Raw genomic sequence first — 18926 nt, 5'->3', positions numbered from 1 at the left:
AAAGTTAAACAGACAAATGAACCACAAACACTTCGTTATGAGATAGGGAAAAATGTATTAGTATTCATGAATGAATAACGTGGACCTACTTGTTTCCCACACCCAACTCATTGGGTGCATTCCAGTGAGCAATGTGTTGATAAACAAGCATTGGCAATGGCTTTTGTTGCTTGCGCGCAGGAAACGTTTTTCGCAAGCTCAATAGAGACACGGGCAATGTGTCGCATCTCACTCCACTTACCTCACACCTCCAGACACGAAGCAGCCTCCAGTAACCTCACACCACTGACTGCACACCTCCACAAATCAAGCCAGGCTCCAGTACACCTCGTACCTCTGACCGCACAGCTCTTCAAACGGAGAAGGTTCCAGTACACTTCACACCACTAACTGCACACCTCCACACACCGAAGCAAGCTCCAGTACACCTCACACCACTGACCCCACACCTTCAGAAACCAAGCCGGCCTCACAACACTGGCCGCACACCTCCACAAACCAAACCAGGCTCCAGGACACCTCATGCCACTGACCGCACAGCTCTTCAAACGGAGGAGGTTTCAGGACACTTCACACCACTGACTGCACACCTTCAGAAACCAAGCCGGCCCCACAACACTGGCCGCACACCTCCACAAACCAAGCCAGGCTCCAGTACACCTCACACCACTGACCCCACACCTCCACAAACCAAGCCAGGCTCCAGTACACCTCATACCACTGACCGCACAGCTCTTCAAACGGAGGAGGTTTCAGGACACTTCACACCACTGACTGCACACCTCCACATACCGAAGCAGGCTCCAGTCCACCTCACACCACTGACCCCGCACCTCCATAACCTGAATCAGACTCCCATACACCTCAGACCACTGACTGCACACCTTCACAAACCAAGCCGGCCTCACAACACTGACAGCACACCTCCACACACCGAAGCAGGGTCCAGTACACCTCACACCACTGACTGCACACCTTCACTAACCAAGCCAGGCTCCAGTACACCTCATGCCACTGACCGCACAGCTCTTCAAACGGAGGAGGTTCCAGTACACTTCATACCATTGACTGCACACCTCCACACACCGAAGCAGGCTCCAGTACACCTCACACCACTGACCCCACACCTCCGTAACCTGAATCAGACTCCCATACACCTCACACCACTGACTGCACACCTTCACTAACCAAGCCGGCCTCACAACACTGACCGCACACCTCCACAAACCGAAGCAGGGTCCAATACACCTCATATAACACACAGAAAGAGGAAAAAGTGAGGGGAAATAAAGATATTTATCCTCATTACACCTCACCTGGGGAAGCATAACATTTTGAAACATTCACAGGTAAACCAGTGTACTGCTTGATTTTCCCGGCCTTCTGGTGTTGTAGAGCGATCAATATGACTTCAGTCTCTTTCCATCCGAGTCTAAGGACTAGAGTAGTGAATAGGGCCTATTTATTAGACACTTTGACACGATCCCGTGCTCCTACCCATAGATCAGGGCCTACATACATAGCCTAGGGGATAGATTCGTTAGCATTAAGGATAATCTGCCCTATAGTGAGGGTATTTCATGGAGTCGTGCTGAATTCAGGCCTGGTAGGCCTCAGACAGGAGAGACTCCATCTTTCTTTCTGCTCCGGCAGCTTGGGACATTTCTAGGCGAAGGGTGATATTTTAGTTATGAGGTGTTATTCGCTCGGAGAGAACCGGTTCAGGCCGGCCCTTATCGAAGGAGTGTATTTTTTCCCCTGCCGAAGACACTACATCAGGCCGGCCGGCTGGGAACGTGTCCTTGGCACGGGGAGGTACAGGAATTTGGTGGGCGGCAGGTTTCGAGCTGGAAATTTCCATGAGAGAATGCACCTCTATATTAGTGAAAGTCTGAGTTAGATATGGGCACTTGCTTCTAGACCATAGGCGGCATCTGGCCGTTAGCAGAAAAGCTACTACTTATTCCAGGGAAGACAGATGACGAACTTGAATTTAAGGAGGAGGAGAGAGTAGCCGATGAGGAAGAGGTTCCAGTGACTCGGGGAGGGAGAAGGGAGTAGATCCGCGACTGCGGAGGTGTGACTTCCAGGCGAAGCCGAGGCACAGACGAGAAGGGAACCTAGATGACCATTGAGCACAGGCTACATACGACTAAGGTGATGTCGACCCCTTTCTATTGAAGTGTGTAATCTAACCTTCTACTTTCCTTGCAGGTTGTATATATATAATGTATTCTGTGAATGTGCATGTGGCATTTAAATAAAGTATTTAGCTTGTCGTGAGTTAGCATCTGTTGTGTATCCTTGTATAGGAGGATAGCCTATTCTTCTAGTCAGATATAGCTTGACATGAACAGATGTTAATCCTGATCAGGTAAGTGATAACTGAATGAGGGAGAGAGAAGCCCCTCGAACTAAAGAACAGGTTGTGCTCAACTAATAGTCTTTGTGTGATCTGAATATATAGTAATCCCGATTCCCCTGTCGTGTACTACGGTAATAATAGGATGAGCTCGTGCTAAGGCTGCCGTCTGGTAGGAGATTCTGGGTCTGCCTGAGACCGCGAGACTGTGTGTTGCTGCCGTCTGGGTAGGAGATTCTGGGTCTGCCTGAGACCGCGAGACTGTGTGTTGCTGCCGTCTGGGTAGGAGATTCTGGGTCTGCCTGAGACCGCGAGACTGTGTGTTGCTGCCGTCTGGGTAGGAGATTCTGGGTCTGCCTGAGACCGCGAGACTGTGTGTTGCTGCCGTCTGGTAGGAGATTCTGGGTCTGCCTGAGACCGCGAGACTGTGTGTTGCTGCCGTCTGGGTAGGAGATTCTGGGTCTGCCTGAGACCGCGAGACTGTGTGTTGCTGCCGTCTGGGTAGGAGATTCTGGGTCTGCCTGAGACCGCGAGACTGTGTGTTGCTGCCGTCTGGGTAGGAGATTCTGGGTCTGCCTGAGACCGCGAGACTGTGTGTTGCTGCCGTCTGGGTAGGAGATTCTGGGTCTGCCTGAGACCGCGAGACTGTGTGTTGCTGCCGTCTGGGTAGGAGATTCTGGGTCTGCCTGAGACCGCGAGACTGTGTGTTGCTGCCGTCTGGGTAGGAGATTCTGGGTCTACCTGAGACCGCGAGACTGTGTGTGGCTGCCGTCTGGGTAGGAGTTCTGGGTCTGCCTGAGACCGCGAGGCTGTGAGGTCTTGATATATACATATAATAGGAATTCCCTGTCCTTAGGTGGTACATATATATGTGGTTATTTAGGTGTAAAAAGGCCCTAGGGAGGGGGTAACGTTCTGGGTTGGGTTAGAAGGGCTCTGTTGAGCGGGTTCCACCCGATCTGAGAACCCAAGCAGAACATTTGGCGTCACGAACTGTTTACGAAACCTGTGTGCATTTTGTTTGTCTTATGTTTGCTTTCGGTGTGTGCGTGGTTTTCTTTGCATCCTTTTTTATATATTTGCGTGTATAGTTTTTTCTCTCTCTCTCTCTTTCTCTTCCTTTCTTTTCTCTGCGTTTCTTTTTCTTTCTTTTTCGCGATGTTTTCTAAGAAATCTAAATCTACTCTTAAATTGTCCGTTGATATTCCCGGATGGGATTCAACGCCTTATGGAGCTTTAGCCCATGAGTGGGCTGACTCTACTGGTCTGAGTGAAAATTGGAACTCTTCTTTGGAGTCGGCGGAACCGGCTGACGTGATTACTTGTTTGCAGACGGCACCCGTATTGAAGGGTGAGGAGGTTCCCGCTTTGGGGCGCAGGGGTTGGGTTATTCTGTCTGCGTATCGAATTCTGCATGAGAGATTGTTGAAATTACAGATCTCTCTTAAGGATGTGGAGGCACACTTTGTTGAGGTTCAGAATTCTAATACTTTATTGCGGTGTCAAAATAAATAGCTTTCTGACAAACTTGACACTTACCAAACGGTTGCCGAAAGGGCGGCTGTGCGGATTGCTCGTTATAAGTACAAGAACAGGCGTGGTCGAGTTTCGACGCGTAAGGTGCGTCTGGTCGTGGCGAAAGCTGGACTAGATTGGAACCCTGATGAATGGGATGGTAATATCTGGGACTCGAGTACATCTTGTTCCTCGGGTGAGGAGTCTGGTTCGCACGAGTTTTCTCGTTCCCGTCATGACTGTAAGTCTGCTTCTCGCACCTCTGATGGTGCACCCCGTGATTACGCTCGTTCCTCGGGCGGGATCGATGCTTCTTACACTGATTGTCCCTCTACTAGTACTGCTCGGGCTCCTTGTGATGCTCGTCCCGTGGTCTCTGCGCATCCGGTTTTTCGTCGGAAGTTGCAGCAATCTCCTAATGCTCCGCAGGGTGTTTCTTTGGACTGTTTAGAAGATTTTACTCAACAAGAAATTAGTGATATTTTGCAGCGCTTTCGGCAGCGGACTGGTGAGGCCTTGCTCACATGGATGGTGCGCCTTTATGAACTAGGCGCTGCTGGTATTATGCTGGATACTGGCGACTGTTTGAAATTTTGTTCTTTGAGTTTGGATTCTACTGTGCAAGATCATTTTCGTAACTATAATGGTGGTGGTCAAATTTCTTTGCTCCAATTGGCGACTGAGGGTTGTAATCTGAAATATCCTACTGAATCTGACTGGCCTGTCAATGACAAGCCGTGGTATACCTTGCGTGATGCTGCGCAACGTCTTAAGGAGGAAGTGATGAAAACGGCTATTTTTCTGGGCACTGCTGACAGATTGCTTGATGGGATGTTGACTTCTTCTGTGCGGAATCGTATCATTCGCTCTTCTCCTGTTGCCTACAAGCAGGTCATGATGACTTTGTTGATTAACCAGACTGGTAATGTGCTATCTACGGTGTTGGAGTCGGTGCGCCAACTCGGTGAGTTGGGTGAGTGGTTTAAACCTGAACGTCAGTCCCGGTCTGACACTCGTACTCCTGGTGAATATAAATTTACTAGACGTGATATCTTTACTGGTCTTTTGGCTGATGGTGTACGTCGGGAGGACATTGATGGTGAGACTACTGCTCGTTTGTGGGAGTTGTTTCGCAAACGGGGCTTGGATCGGAAGGAGGGTGCCCGGCGTGTTCGAACGACTGAGTGTGATCGTGGTTGTTCTGATGGTAGCAGTGATGACGATCGCCGTGGGCGCTCTGATCGTCGTGATGATCGGCGTCCTGTACGTGATCTGTCCCCCCGTCGAGAGCGGGACAGGGAGAGAGAGGGGGAACAGGAAAGGGGGAGAAATGATCATGCTTACAGCAGGCGTAGAGATGATAGGGATCAATCTCCTGAGTTGAGGAGGAGAGAGAATCGTCACAGCTTGGTTGATCGTAACCCACGGTATAATACTGAAGACTTGAATCCGTTCCGTACGGGGAATGGATATGAACAGGAGGTACCGATACCTAAGAAACGTGAGAGTCTTTATCCTGATTTGTCTTGGTACACAGAATGCAGTAAGAATGACTAGGAAATAGGTCAAGCTCCGGTACACAGATGGGCTCATAGAGATAATAGACCCTATGTAGATATTGATATTTATTGGAGACATCGTAATATCCAAAGGGCCCGAGCATTAGTTGATACAGGAGCGGAGGCCACTCTTATTCATGGAAAATCAAAGAAGTTTACAGGGCAGCCTTTTACTATTACCGGATTAGGAGGAAAAGAAACCCCTGCAGTTCAAACTTTGCTTGAAATGAGAATAGGTAGAATCCCTAGAAAGGAATATTCTGTATTAGTGGTGCCACTCTTAGAATTCATAATTGGAATTGATATTTTGAAGGGAATTACGTTGCATCTTGATGATGGGTGTTACCAATTTGGAACGACGCATTATATCTCGTCCAGACCTATACGGGTTGGTCGTTTAAAGATGCCCCCCATACAAGTTCCCCAGGCGACCAAAGTGGTTTGTCAGAAGCAGTATCGTATTCCGGGTGGTCATGAAGAGATTAGTACCACCATTCAGGAGTTGGTTGATGCAGGCGTTATAACTCCAGTTACTTCTGCTTGGAATAATCCTGTTTGGCCGGTGCGTAAGAGTGATAATTCTTGGCGCATGACTGTTGATTATCGAGAATTGAACAAACACACGCCCTCTTTGACTGTTGCAGTACCGGATGTTATCACCCTGATTGAAAGAATCCAAACACATCCAGGTACATGGTATGCGTCCATCGATATTGCTAATGCTTTCTTTTCTATTCCAATTGCCCCTGAGTGTCAGGAACAGTTCAGTTTTACGTGGAACGGGCGTCCGATGACGTTCAGAAGTCTTCCTCAGGGCTATGTGCATAGTCCTACGATTTGTCACCGGCTGGTGGCAGAACACTTGGCTGAGGTACCAGTTCCTCCCAAAATCCAGATATGTCATTATATTGATGACGTTTTGATCCAAGGCGAAACACAAGAGGATGTTCAGACACAATTAGATAGAGTCATTGAGTGTCTGCGTGAGAAAGGTTGGGAGATCAATCCGGATAAATTACAAGGTCCGTCCCAAGCTGTAAAATTTTTAGGTATTAATTGGCATGAGGGACACCGCGAGCTGATCCCTCAAGTTAAACAGAAGATTCTTGATTTTTCGGTTCCGAGGAATAGGAAGGAAGCCCAGAGCTTCATTGGTTTATTTGGTTTTTGGCGCCAGCATATTCCTCATTTGAGTCAAATATTGGCCCCTTTGTACCGAATTACACGTAAAAAGAATGCATTTGAATGGGATAAGCAACAGCAAGATGCATTTAGTCTGGCGAAAGAGGCAATTCAACATGCTATGGATCTATGGCCTGTACGTGATGGTGATGTGGATTTGAATGTGTCTGTGCAAGGCCCTTATGCAAATTGGAGTCTATGGCAGAAACAAGGCAGGAGTAAGGTACCGTTAGGGTTTTGGACCAAAAAGCTACCTGATGCTGGTGAGCGTTATACACCCTTTGAGAAACAGCTACTTGCTTGTTATTGGGCTTTGGTGGATACCGAGCAATTGACTTTGGGACATGATATATTCTTGCGTCCTGAAATTCCTATTATGCAGTGGGTTTTGAGTTCACCGAAAACTCATCGAATTGGGCATGCTCAGGAGGCGAGTGTGATTAAATGGAAATGGTATATACAAGACAGGGCACGTGTGGGACCGAAAGGAGTTGCGTTTTTACATGAGCAAGTGGCGCAAGCACCGTCGACTGAGACTGAGAGTGAGTGTTCCGTACCTTTAGAACAGGAGTCTCCTGTCAAGTGGGGTAGACCTTTTGATGATTTGTCCGCTGAGGACAGAAACCATGTTTGGTTCACAGATGGGTCAGCGAAGTTTATTGGGACGACACGGCACTGGAAGGCGGTGTCTTATAATCCGGTCACACAGAAACTGTTGAGCACAACTGGTGAAGGGAAGAGTAGCCAATTTGCCGAGCTTTACGCTGTTTACCAAGTTTTGAAACAAGAACTACCTGGTACATGTCATATTTTCACCGATTCCTGGTCAACTGCCAATGGACTGGCTGTTTGGTTGCCGACTTGGCATTCCCATAATTGGAAGTTACATTCCAAAGAATTGTGGGGAAAAGAGTTATGGCAAGAGATTTGGGAGATGCTCCCACAGAGTACTGTTACAATCTTCCATGTGGATGTTCACACTCCAATAGACTCCCTTGACAAATTTTTTCATAACATTGCAGATGAAAAATCTAAAATTGCTGAGGCAGTGGTGGACAGACAAGATCCTGATATTGCGGGATTGGCGAAATGGGCACACCAGAAGGCAGGACACTTTGGAGAGAAGGCCACTAGCAGGTGGGCTGCTGATAGAGGAATTTATATTCCCCTGGATCTAATCAAAAATGTTATTTTACATTGTCCCGTCTGTCAACATATCAGACAGCGTAAGGTACCCCAAATTGTTAGAGGCCATTTACATCGCGGGAAACTGCCCGCTCAAATTTGGCAGATTGATTACATCGGACCCCTTCCCATGAGTAGGAATTGTCAATATGTTTGCACAATTGTCGATACATATAGTGGCTTGCTGGTAGCTCTTCCATGTAAGCAAGCCACCCAATTGAATACCATAAAAACATTAGAATTGATTATGATGTATTATGGTGTGCCATTCCAAATTCAATCTGATAATGCATCCCATTTTCGTGGAAGATTGGTACAGGAATTCTGTGTGGAAAACAATATTGAATGGATATTCCATATACCCTACTATCCACAGGCCTCGGGCCTTGTGGAGAGGTTGAATGGCCTGCTAAAGGATCAGCTGCGTAAGTTAACAGGTGACAAGTATAAAAATTGGCGAGACTTTTTACCCCAAGCACTATTGATTCTGAATAATCGTCCTTTTTTAAATGCTGAATCTCCACTTATGCGTTTGTTTCCCCCAAATGTTGAGACTATGCCTAATGTAATCAGTGAAACTGTGATGTATTGGGAAATTACCCCCGGAGCTCTGGCTCCATGCAGAGCGACCCCAGGGTCGGCAGGTTTAGACTTGCACGCCATGGATGACACCGTTCTAGAAAGTAAGAATCGGGTCATCATTGCTACTGGTGTTGGTATTCATATACCACCTGGGAATTTTGGATTGATCGCCCCTAGATCGGGGCTGGCTGTAAAAGGCATCCAGGTACTTGGAGGGGTTATTGACAGTGACTATCAGGGAGAGATTAAAGTACTCCTGCTAAATAGCAGCGAGGTTGACTTACTGATACACCGCACTGACCGAGTGGCTCAATTACTCATTCTGCCTGTTTTCAGTGGTGAAATAATGAAAGGCACTGCCCCAACTTTGCTAACTGTACGTGGCCAGAAAGGCTTTGGCTCTACGGATAACCCTGGGGCCAGGGTTTGGGTGCAATCGCCTAAGAATCCCCCTGAACAAGCAGAGGTTATTGCCACCGGTCGGGACAATACCATTTTGGTTATGAGGCCAGGGAAAGATAGCTGGGAAGCTGTCCCAGCTGATAAATGTTATTTACGAGAATGATTAATGCCTGTATTTGGTTCTTTTTCAGATCATTCTTTGGATTGTTGCTGCAGGATGTGTCGGAATTGGACTCCTTTCGGACTGGTTCGGCGAGAGAGAAGGGATCCCGTCAACCCGGGATGAACCGAGAACCCAAGTGTTGCGCTCCTTCAATGCGTGGGATTCGTCATCGAACTTTTGGACATTACTGGCCAAGAGAGTGACTGATGCCCCTCACTTCTGCTTGACACCGATGAGATCTGTGCATGATATTCTTGCGACTTGCCTAGTTGCTGTCCCCGCCTCACTGGAGACTTTAATCAGTATCTTTAACATTTCGAAGGCTCGTCCGAATATTATCCTGGGTGATTTTGCTACCCATGTATATTGTCCTTTGTGTATTGAACTACCGAATGACCAACTCCCCATCCAGTCCCAAATAATTACGTATAATATCACACAAGGTGACCTATGCTTCTTTCTTACATGTAATCCTAATGCAATTTCTGAATGCCTACTTCTCAAGTTAAGAGGCGCCACTTCATTCACACCTCATGAACGGACTTTGTGTTTTCAGAGGACACCGACCACATGTGTCTCAGTTCAGAACAATATGACTTGCAATAGTTTGGTAGTTACTCCCAGTCACTATCGTGCGATGTTGCTACCTGCCGGATGGCTTTTCTCATGTGGTAATGCTTCCTGGCCATATGTCCCTGCAAACATTTCCGGAGGCCCGTGTGCCATCACTAGACTGAGTTTACTCATGTTTTCCTCCCATCCAAATGCCAACTCTCGTGTGCTTCGAGATACTATGATGTTACAAGAGGATTGTGACTCATCTTTGCATTTATATTCCAAGTCTGAATATCTTAGCCTAGCTGTTTCAATTATTGGTGTTCCTGCTTTGGCGGTTTATAATGCCAAATCCATTGGGAAAATGGCTTGCTGGATGGTGAAATCTATTAATCATACTTCTACAGTCTTGTCTGACTTGCTATTAGACGCCCAGGGTGAACGTAGGGCCATTTTGCAAAATAGAGCAGCCATTGATTATCTTTTGCTTAAACATGGACATGGTTGCTCGGATTTTGAAGGCCTCTGCTGTTTTAACTTATCTGATCATACACAATCCATTCGTGCACACATAGATAAGTTGCATGACTTAACTGATGAAGTTAGAAAACACATTGATCAGGGCTGGTTTGACTGGCTCTTTAATTGGTTACCGGACGTGCATATGTTACGCCACACATTAGGTGGCATTTTGATTGCTATCGCTGTTTTGATTTCTATTTGTTGCTTTATTCAGTGTATCCCCTCACTGCTTCAATTCTGCACACCTGGCATTAGACATAGATCAGTTAATTTTGTTTCATATTATTCTTCCACCGATGTTAGTTCTGTTTAATGGATGTATAATAGACTGAAGTCAAGGGTGAAATGTACTGCTTGATTTTCCCGGCCTTCTGGTGTTGTAGAGCGATCAATATGACTTCAGTCTCTTTCCATCCGAGTCTAAGGACTAGAGTAGTGAATAGGGCCTATTTATTAGACACTTTGACACGATCCCGTGCTCCTACCCATAGATCAGGGCCTACATACATAGCCTAGGGGATAGATTCGTTAGCATTAAGGATAATCTGCCCTATAGTGAGGGTATTTCATGGAGTCGTGCTGAATTCAGGCCTGGTAGGCCTCAGACAGGAGAGACTCCATCTTTCTTTCTGCTTCGGCAGCTTGGGACATTTCTAGGCGAAGGGTGATATTTTAGTTATGAGGTGTTATTCGCTCGGAGAGAACCGGTTCAGGCCGGCCCTTATCGAAGGAGTGTATTTTTTCCCCTGCCGAAGACACTACATCAGGCCGGCCGGCTGGGAACGTGTCCTTGGCACGGGGAGGTACAGGAATTTGGTGGGCGGCAGGTTTCGAGCTGGAAATTTCCATGAGAGAATGCACCTCTATATTAGTGAAAGTCTGAGTTAGATATGGGCACTTGCTTCTAGACCATAGGCGGCATCTGGCCGTTAGCAGAAAAGCTACTACTTATTCCAGGGAAGACAGATGACGAACTTGAATTTAAGGAGGAGGAGAGAGTAGCCGATGAGGAAGAGGTTCCAGTGACTCGGGGAGGGAGAAGGGAGTAGATCCGCGACTGCGGAGGTGTGACTTCCAGGCGAAGCCGAGGCACAGACGAGAAGGGAACCTAGATGACCATTGAGCACAGGCTACATACGACTAAGGTGATGTCGACCCCTTTCTATTGAAGTGTGTAATCTAACCTTCTACTTTCCTTGCAGGTTGTATATATATAATGTATTCTGTGAATGTGCATGTGGCATTTAAATAAAGTATTTAGCTTGTCGTGAGTTAGCATCTGTTGTGTATCCTTGTATAGGAGGATAGCCTATTCTTCTAGTCAGATATAGCTTGACATGAACAGATGTTAATCCTGATCAGGTAAGTGATAACTGAATGAGGGAGAGAGAAGCCCCTCGAACTAAAGAACAGGTTGTGCTCAACTAATAGTCTTTGTGTGATCTGAATATATAGTAATCCCGATTCCCCTGTCGTGTACTACGGTAATAATAGGATGAGCTCGTGCTAAGGCTGCCGTCTGGTAGGAGATTCTGGGTCTGCCTGAGACCACGAGACTGTGTGTTGCTGCCGTCTGGGTAGGAGATTCTGGGTCTGCCTGAGACCGCGAGACTGTGTGTTGCTGCCGTCTGGGTAGGAGATTCTGGGTCTGCCTGAGACCGCGAGACTGTGTGTTGCTGCCGTCTGGGTAGGAGATTCTGGGTCTGCCTGAGACCGCGAGACTGTGTGTTGCTGCCGTCTGGTAGGAGATTCTGGGTCTGCCTGAGACCGCGAGACTGTGTGTTGCTGCCGTCTGGGTAGGAGATTCTGGGTCTGCCTGAGACCGCGAGACTGTGTGTTGCTGCCGTCTGGGTAGGAGATTCTGGGTCTGCCTGAGACCGCGAGACTGTGTGTTGCTGCCGTCTGGGTAGGAGATTCTGGGTCTGCCTGAGACCGCGAGACTGTGTGTTGCTGCCGTCTGGGTAGGAGATTCTGGGTCTGCCTGAGACCGCGAGACTGTGTGTTGCTGCCGTCTGGGTAGGAGATTCTAGGTCTGCCTGAGACCGCGAGACTGTGTGTTGCTGCCGTCTGGGTAGGAGATTCTGGGTCTACCTGAGACCGCGAGACTGTGTGTGGCTGCCGTCTGGGTAGGAGTTCTGGGTCTGCCTGAGACCGCGAGGCTGTGAGGTCTTGATATATACATATAATAGGAATTCCCTGTCCTTAGGTGGTACATATATATGTGGTTATTTAGGTGTAAAAAGGCCCTAGGGAGGGGGTAACGTTCTGGGTTGGGTTAGAAGGGCTCTGTTGAGCGGGTTCCACCCGATCTGAGAACCCAAGCAGAACAACCAGTAATGGTAAATCTGGGAATGTGCCAAAATCCATAGGTGGATGCGCCTCCCAGGGGGCAGAGTAACAAAAAGCAGCGATTTGCGCTGCATTGTGGTACTCTTGATTTATCAAGCCAAGCAAGGCCACGCCAGGCGGCCTCGTGTTGCTTGATAAATCTAACTTACAAGTTGTGTCACTCTTGCGCCCCATTGTGTGGCGCCAGGGCGACCCAAGTCTTTGATAAATTTGGCCCTCAGTGTCATGCCTCGTTTCCTGATAAACCAGGGTCATTCTAGTGGAGTGGGAGCCTGCAGGGTTGGGGCACTGTCACAACCACAGTTCGCTACTGTGACTTCTGCACTTTGGTGGAGGGGAGGGCACTTTGAGCCCCTGTCACAGTCCTGGTGGTCTCTCACCTAAACCTCCCCACCTCAGGAGGGGTGACGCGGGGCTGATTTGCCATTTCTTTGGCGTCAGATCTTCATGTAGCGTGTGTCCGACCGGGGCTGGTGCTTGCACCAGCACACTTGGATGGCAGGCTGGCAGATGCATGCACAGGGGGCAGACACGTACCTCTGTACTGGAGGGCCTAGGAAGCATAGTGAGGAGACCCTTGTATGTTACTCCATTCAGTTTCCTCCAACACGGGTCTTTTTGGCCTTCATCATGTTTGTGACATCTATGGAGGGTGTCTGCATGCATGTGTGTGTAGAGTGCAGTTGAGCGGGAGGCCTGTGGGGATACTTGTCTGACATTAAAATGAAAAAAAGAGCTTTCTCTACCTATACCTTTCAAAATGTACAAAGTATCATCAATTTGTATACTGACACTTAAGCTAAACCAACAAACAAAACGTTCAGCACATAGTCAGAAGAGAGTTCATTGCTATATTTTATTTTTCATTTTTGTCAAAATCAAAAAAATTAATTCAATGCGATGGCTAATTTACAGTTTGTGAGGAATGCATCAAGCATAACAGTATATATACACAAATGTTGGTCAGACTTGAAGAAAGGCCCCAGACATAATCATACACAAACAAGTTCACAGACTCATACCAATATCATACCATACCATAAATACATACATCACAAACCTACAAACGAAGGATCTAAATAACACAAAAAGGCCCTCCAATCACAGCAGTCAATATATAAAAATCATCATACAGATATTCAATACTGTGCAGAGTTGAACATGTTCAGATTTAAAGAAGTGGAAATTAGATGGGCCTCATGGAATGCGCCGACACGCGTTTCGGTGAACGCACCCAGATGTAGGTGCCACCTTCCTCAGGGCGTACAAAGACCATGCAAAATAGATTTGGTGATGTACTGGGACCTGTATAGAATATATATATATGGCGTTCAAGTCAAGCTGAGGACACAGGCACAATCACTCTGGCCTCAGACAGGTGGTCGATGAGCTAAGTACCTTGAATCTGCTATTTGAAAAATTGTTGACTCGGAGTCTGAGCTTAGGCTTTCAGAATTAGAATTTCTGGGGCGAGAGTAATTTCGGTTCCAGGTCGAGCTGACTGGGCAGATCTCAGTATATCAGTAGTTTATTGATATGGAAGCACGGACTAAAGGTCCGCAATGGCACATATCGTGGCGGTCCTTGACATATCTGGGAAAACACGAACAGTATGAATCGTCGCCAACCAGGGAGACTCCGAGTGAAAGATATCCTTCGGGTGGAAAAGCAGCAAGCCGGTCCGAAGAGATACTTGTCTGAGCCAACCGTGAAGTCCTTTGTACTCCATGGTGACACAAACAAGATGGCGGTTGTCTTCTTGCATAGCTGCCTGCTGTCCATGTTGGACATGGAGGTCTGTACATTTTTAGTCTCATCTTGGAAGCAAGCTGTCTGAGTGTGCAAGGGGGAGCCTCAGTACCAGAGTGATACCAGTCCCCCACTCTTCCTTCCAGTGACCTGAATACATGCAGGCAGTGCTTAATTTGAGCCGGTGGTTTCCAGTCTTTGGCACGATTAATTGTCAGCATTGGCGCTTATGACAGTCTGCCAAATGGTGGTGCTGTTTGTCTAATTTAGATACGAGCACAACAACAGCTAATTATTAATTTGTTATACCTTAAAATGGCTATTACCTGCCTTCCAAGCCGTTGCTTCAGCTTTGGGGCCTGGAATACTCTGAATTGTCACACGAGTAGGGTTTCATGGTTAGTAATTGTGTTGGGTCTGTCATAGGTGGCGCTGACAGGGGCAATGGGCTTGTGCAAGCAGCAGTGACCTCCTGATGAGGGCCCAGCGCTTATTTTCCCACAAATTAAGCACTACATGTAGGGTCTGGCCTTCCGTGGGAGGCAGATTCCCATTCTCACTGGACCTTCTTAGACTAGGCTGCGTGGACCAGTGGGAGAAGCCATCGTACTGCGCCTGCTCCAGAAGAGGAAGACAGCTCATCGTCTGCTGATGAGGACTCACTGGCTAAGCCCAGGAATGAGCTGTTGACTTCTGCTTCTGTCGGGGGAGGTGTCTCTGTGCCTACCACCACAGGGCTACGTGGAGCGTGTGTGCCCCTTCTAGTTGCCCCCAGAGGTCACGAGGGTGGTCTTCCTCACCCCTTACCTGAGGATTTGTGGAGCTGGTGGAGGAAGCCACCATCATTCCATAACCGTGGGACCTTTGACCCCGCTGCCATCACCACTGGGCATGCGTGGACTCTGGATTTGTGCTTGCTTGGGGGTGGGAGGTGCCACTGTCCTACCACTGGGTACCGCACTAACAGAACGTTTGAGCATCTCTGTTGGATATACAGATCTCCCAACTTTTCATGTCGTCTACGTGGGTATCAAGGTATATAGCGTCACGGCTGGATATTATACACTGCGGCTAACCTAATGCCCACTGGCCTGTGGGATGGCAGTGATCTGTGCCCTCACACCAGGCACCAGCAAATGCAAAACCCTACCCCCAGAAGAGATCCTTCTGTGAGCCAGGCTCAGGTGGGCGCATCCTCATTTGGGTAGCGCTCCGTGGGTGGTCTGGAAGGTCTGAACAGGAGTTCAGGACAGTATGCCGAAACCCCAAATCACTGCAGTTCAAAAACAGAAGCCATGACCAGCCCTTTGACCCGAGGCGCGAGACCTCTGGATCTTTGAAGTGAGCCTGGAAGGGCTGAGAGTTGCTGCTCCTTGTCTTCTAATGACGTCATCTTTCAAGGGCCAGGAGCTCCGTTGCACCCAGGACCTGAGTCGAGATCTTGGAGAACGCCTCCTATTGGATAACGATGGTCATAAGACCTGGTGTTAATTGTTCCGGCATCACTAAGGGTGGTTGCAAAGCGGGGTCTGTAATTTGTGATGTAAGCGTGACCGGATCCTCACTGATGGGCACCATAGAACGACTTAAATTGTGAATGTTATTAGGTTGGTCGCTATTTGCAAGCCCGGTGACTGGCGGAACACCCATGGATGATGGGCTGCGAGGAACAACAAACCCCATCCTATGTTGGCAACCCTCATTGGGCTTTTATTTTAAAAAAAACAGCCCATGTTCCTTAAATGAACAGTGATGCTTTAATAAAAAAAAAAAACAGGAGGAGGGCACTCCATTCATGCCCATCCGAGGAGGGCACTCCCTGCATGCCCCTGTGAGGAGGGCACTCCCTTCATGCCCCTCCGAGGAGGGCACTCCCTGCATGCCCCTCCGAGGAGGGCACTCCCTGCATGCCCCTCTGAGGAGGGCACTCCCTGCATGCCCCTGTGAGGAAGGCACTCCCTGCATGCCCCTGTGAGGAGGGCACTCCCTTCATGCCCCTGTGAGGAGGGCACTCCCTTCATGCCCCTCCGAGGAGGGCACTCCCTGCATGCCCCTCCGAGGAGGGCACTCCCTGCATGCCCCTCCGAGGAGGGCACTCCCTGCATGCCCCTGTGAGGAGGGCACTCCCTTCATGCCCCTCCGAGGAGGGCACTCCCTGCATGCCCCTCCGAGGAGGGCACTCCCTGCATGCCCCTGTGAGGAGGGCACTCCCTGCATGCCCCTGTGAGGAGGGCACTCCCTTCATGCCCCTCCGAGGAGGGCACTTCCTGCATGCCCCTCCGAGGAGGGCACTTCCTGCATGCCTCTGCTATCTGCTCTTTAGAAAGGATCATAAGAATCCTTTTATGAGTCAGAAAGACTTTCCCAACCCGTCAATTTACTTTTCTGCATTTTTTTTAAAAACTGTTTTGCGGCGCAACCCTTGTGGGTTTGTGATTCGCAGAGCTTGCAACCACAAGAAAGCTTTGTACATCTGGCCCTTCCAGCTTAAATGTTGTCATAGTGTTTGCGGTTGGATCTCTGGCAACGAATGCGTTAGAAACCTCTGATTTTCCTTGCCCATCATTAATTTAAACCTAGCTGTTAGGTCGAGCCTGGGCAGCGCATGCGCTGCTCTGCGAGGCATGCTGTGTTCAGGTAGGAACTTGAAGCTCTGCTCCCTCTCCGCCCGCATTTTCCATTGGCTTGTGTCATTGTCCACTGTAAACTGTGGCTGTTCATTGGTCAATAGGCTTAGTAGTCCCTCCTCAGTACCGCCTTGTCTCATCATGTAACGTCCCATGGCGGCACCCCCTGTTACGTGTGTTGTTACTCGGTCGGCTTTAATTACAGCCTCGGAGCACTAATAGCAATAGCTGTGTCAGACACACCCTCTCCTAACACTTTTTTGAAAAATGTTATAGCACGCATTTGCAATGCAATAGGTCTCACATTTGCGAGAGTTTAAGCAATTGGCATTGTAAATGACAATACCTTATATGGATCTGTTTTAAAAACAACACATAAATAAAGGGCATTGGCATTGTAAAGGACAATAGCTCAAACTCTGGTAAATGCAAGGCCTATTGCATTGTTTTTCTTGCGTTTAAGCCCCTCTCCTTTATAAAGCAAAATACTAACACAACAATCAATTGTTAATAGTTACTTATCTTGTGCCAGGGCTCCCGTCAAGAAGCTACTTCAGCTTGCACCACACACTGACCCTGCCAACGCTGCCAATGATAGTAAGAACACAACTACTAACCATCACACTCCTACAAGTGTGATAATTCAGACCATTCCAGAGCCCCCAAAGCTCTAAGAATGGCTTGGGTGGCAGGTAATAGTCATTTTTAATGTTTATTGAAGTAATAATTAACTGTTGTTGTGGTCATTAATAGATTAGGCAGACAGTGCCACCTTGTGGCAGACTATCACAAGCACAGTTAAGTGCTTGTGCCCAGCACTAGAAACCACCGGCTCAAATTAAGCATTGCACCCGGCCCCATCACCTTCTTCAGTAAGCCTTCCTCTGTTCACCCTCACTTCCTTTAGATAATCTAGTGCTAAACTGTTGTTCTTGGTCATTAATTTTGATTTGCGCAGTACTATGGGTCCAGAACTCCAGCCCCAAACACCGGTAATGATTACATTCATGAACTGTAATGGCGGACTGCCCGGAGACCCCAAGAGAAGGTCCCTACACCCTACTCTATGTGGGGCGGCAATTGTGGCAGCCTTCTACTTATGTTTTACATTTTGTGTTAGGGTTTGTGATTGTGTCTTGAATATGGGACTTAAGTAGTTTCAAGACTTCACAAGCTCGAGACTGTGCCAAAAGACAAGTGATGTCATTACTGGTTGTCCTGTAGTCTGTGGGGGTGAGGGGGCTACTCCTATAACTTATGCACTGGCTCCTCGGAGGTTGTCCCTTGGCTGGTCCAGTTTATCCGAGATGGCTCCCCCGGAGGGGCGTTGCCGCACTGCTTTCTCGTAGTGCGAGAAGCAGAAACATAAAAAGGTAAAACTACAATTTTAGGTTTCTGCTTCTCGCACTGCGTGCTGGAGAAAGCAGAAGTGCCTGGTTGGGGGAGGGCCGGGGGGCGGGTCTGCTAGAAAGCAGGGGAGGCATGGCAAGCCCACTGTTGTGGGCCCTGACTGTTTGGTCAGCCCTCTGGGGCCGACCAAATAAGTCATGTGCACTCTCCCTTTTCTCTATGTAGGCTAATAGCCTCCCATTAGGCGTACGGCTGGGCGCCGTCCGCACCAATCACAACGCTGCCATTGCAGCGTTGTGATTGGCGGAGGGGAGGGAGGTTGCCTGTGGGTGGCTGCTTGCTGAGGAGAGCTCACGTTCAGCACATGAGTGAAATGTAATCACCGCAGGACAAGTAATGACCACAGCACACCTCCACATATTTGAACTTGCTGAGCTATTATTTCTTTATTAGTTATTTTTGCTTGTTTGAATACATATTAAAGATGATACCACTAAATGGCGCCAAACACTGTACCTACACAGTGTCTTCTGTTGTGCTGCAGGACGTGTGCTTTTTAAACTAACAAATAGTCAAACAAACTTACAAACGTGTCCTATGGGAGGCCCTTTGAAGTTGGTGACACAGGGTCCCAATAACTTTACATTCCTGCAAGCCATGTTTAAGTCCATTCTCAGAGTGGCACCCACCTTGGCCACCAGGAACCCCCAACCCCTTCCGTCCTTCCACATTGAAGAGCACACGCACCAAGAGAAACACAATTTATCACAGTTGTTATTTACACACCTGCTCCTTGCTATTTCACGTGCTGGAGGCACTTTGCA

The sequence above is a fragment of the Triturus cristatus genome, chromosome 10 (genome assembly GCF_964204655.1).
Source record: "Triturus cristatus chromosome 10, aTriCri1.1, whole genome shotgun sequence".
NCBI classification, from domain to species: Eukaryota; Metazoa; Chordata; class Amphibia; order Caudata; family Salamandridae; genus Triturus; species Triturus cristatus.
Note: the sequence above shows the minus strand (reverse complement) of the source record.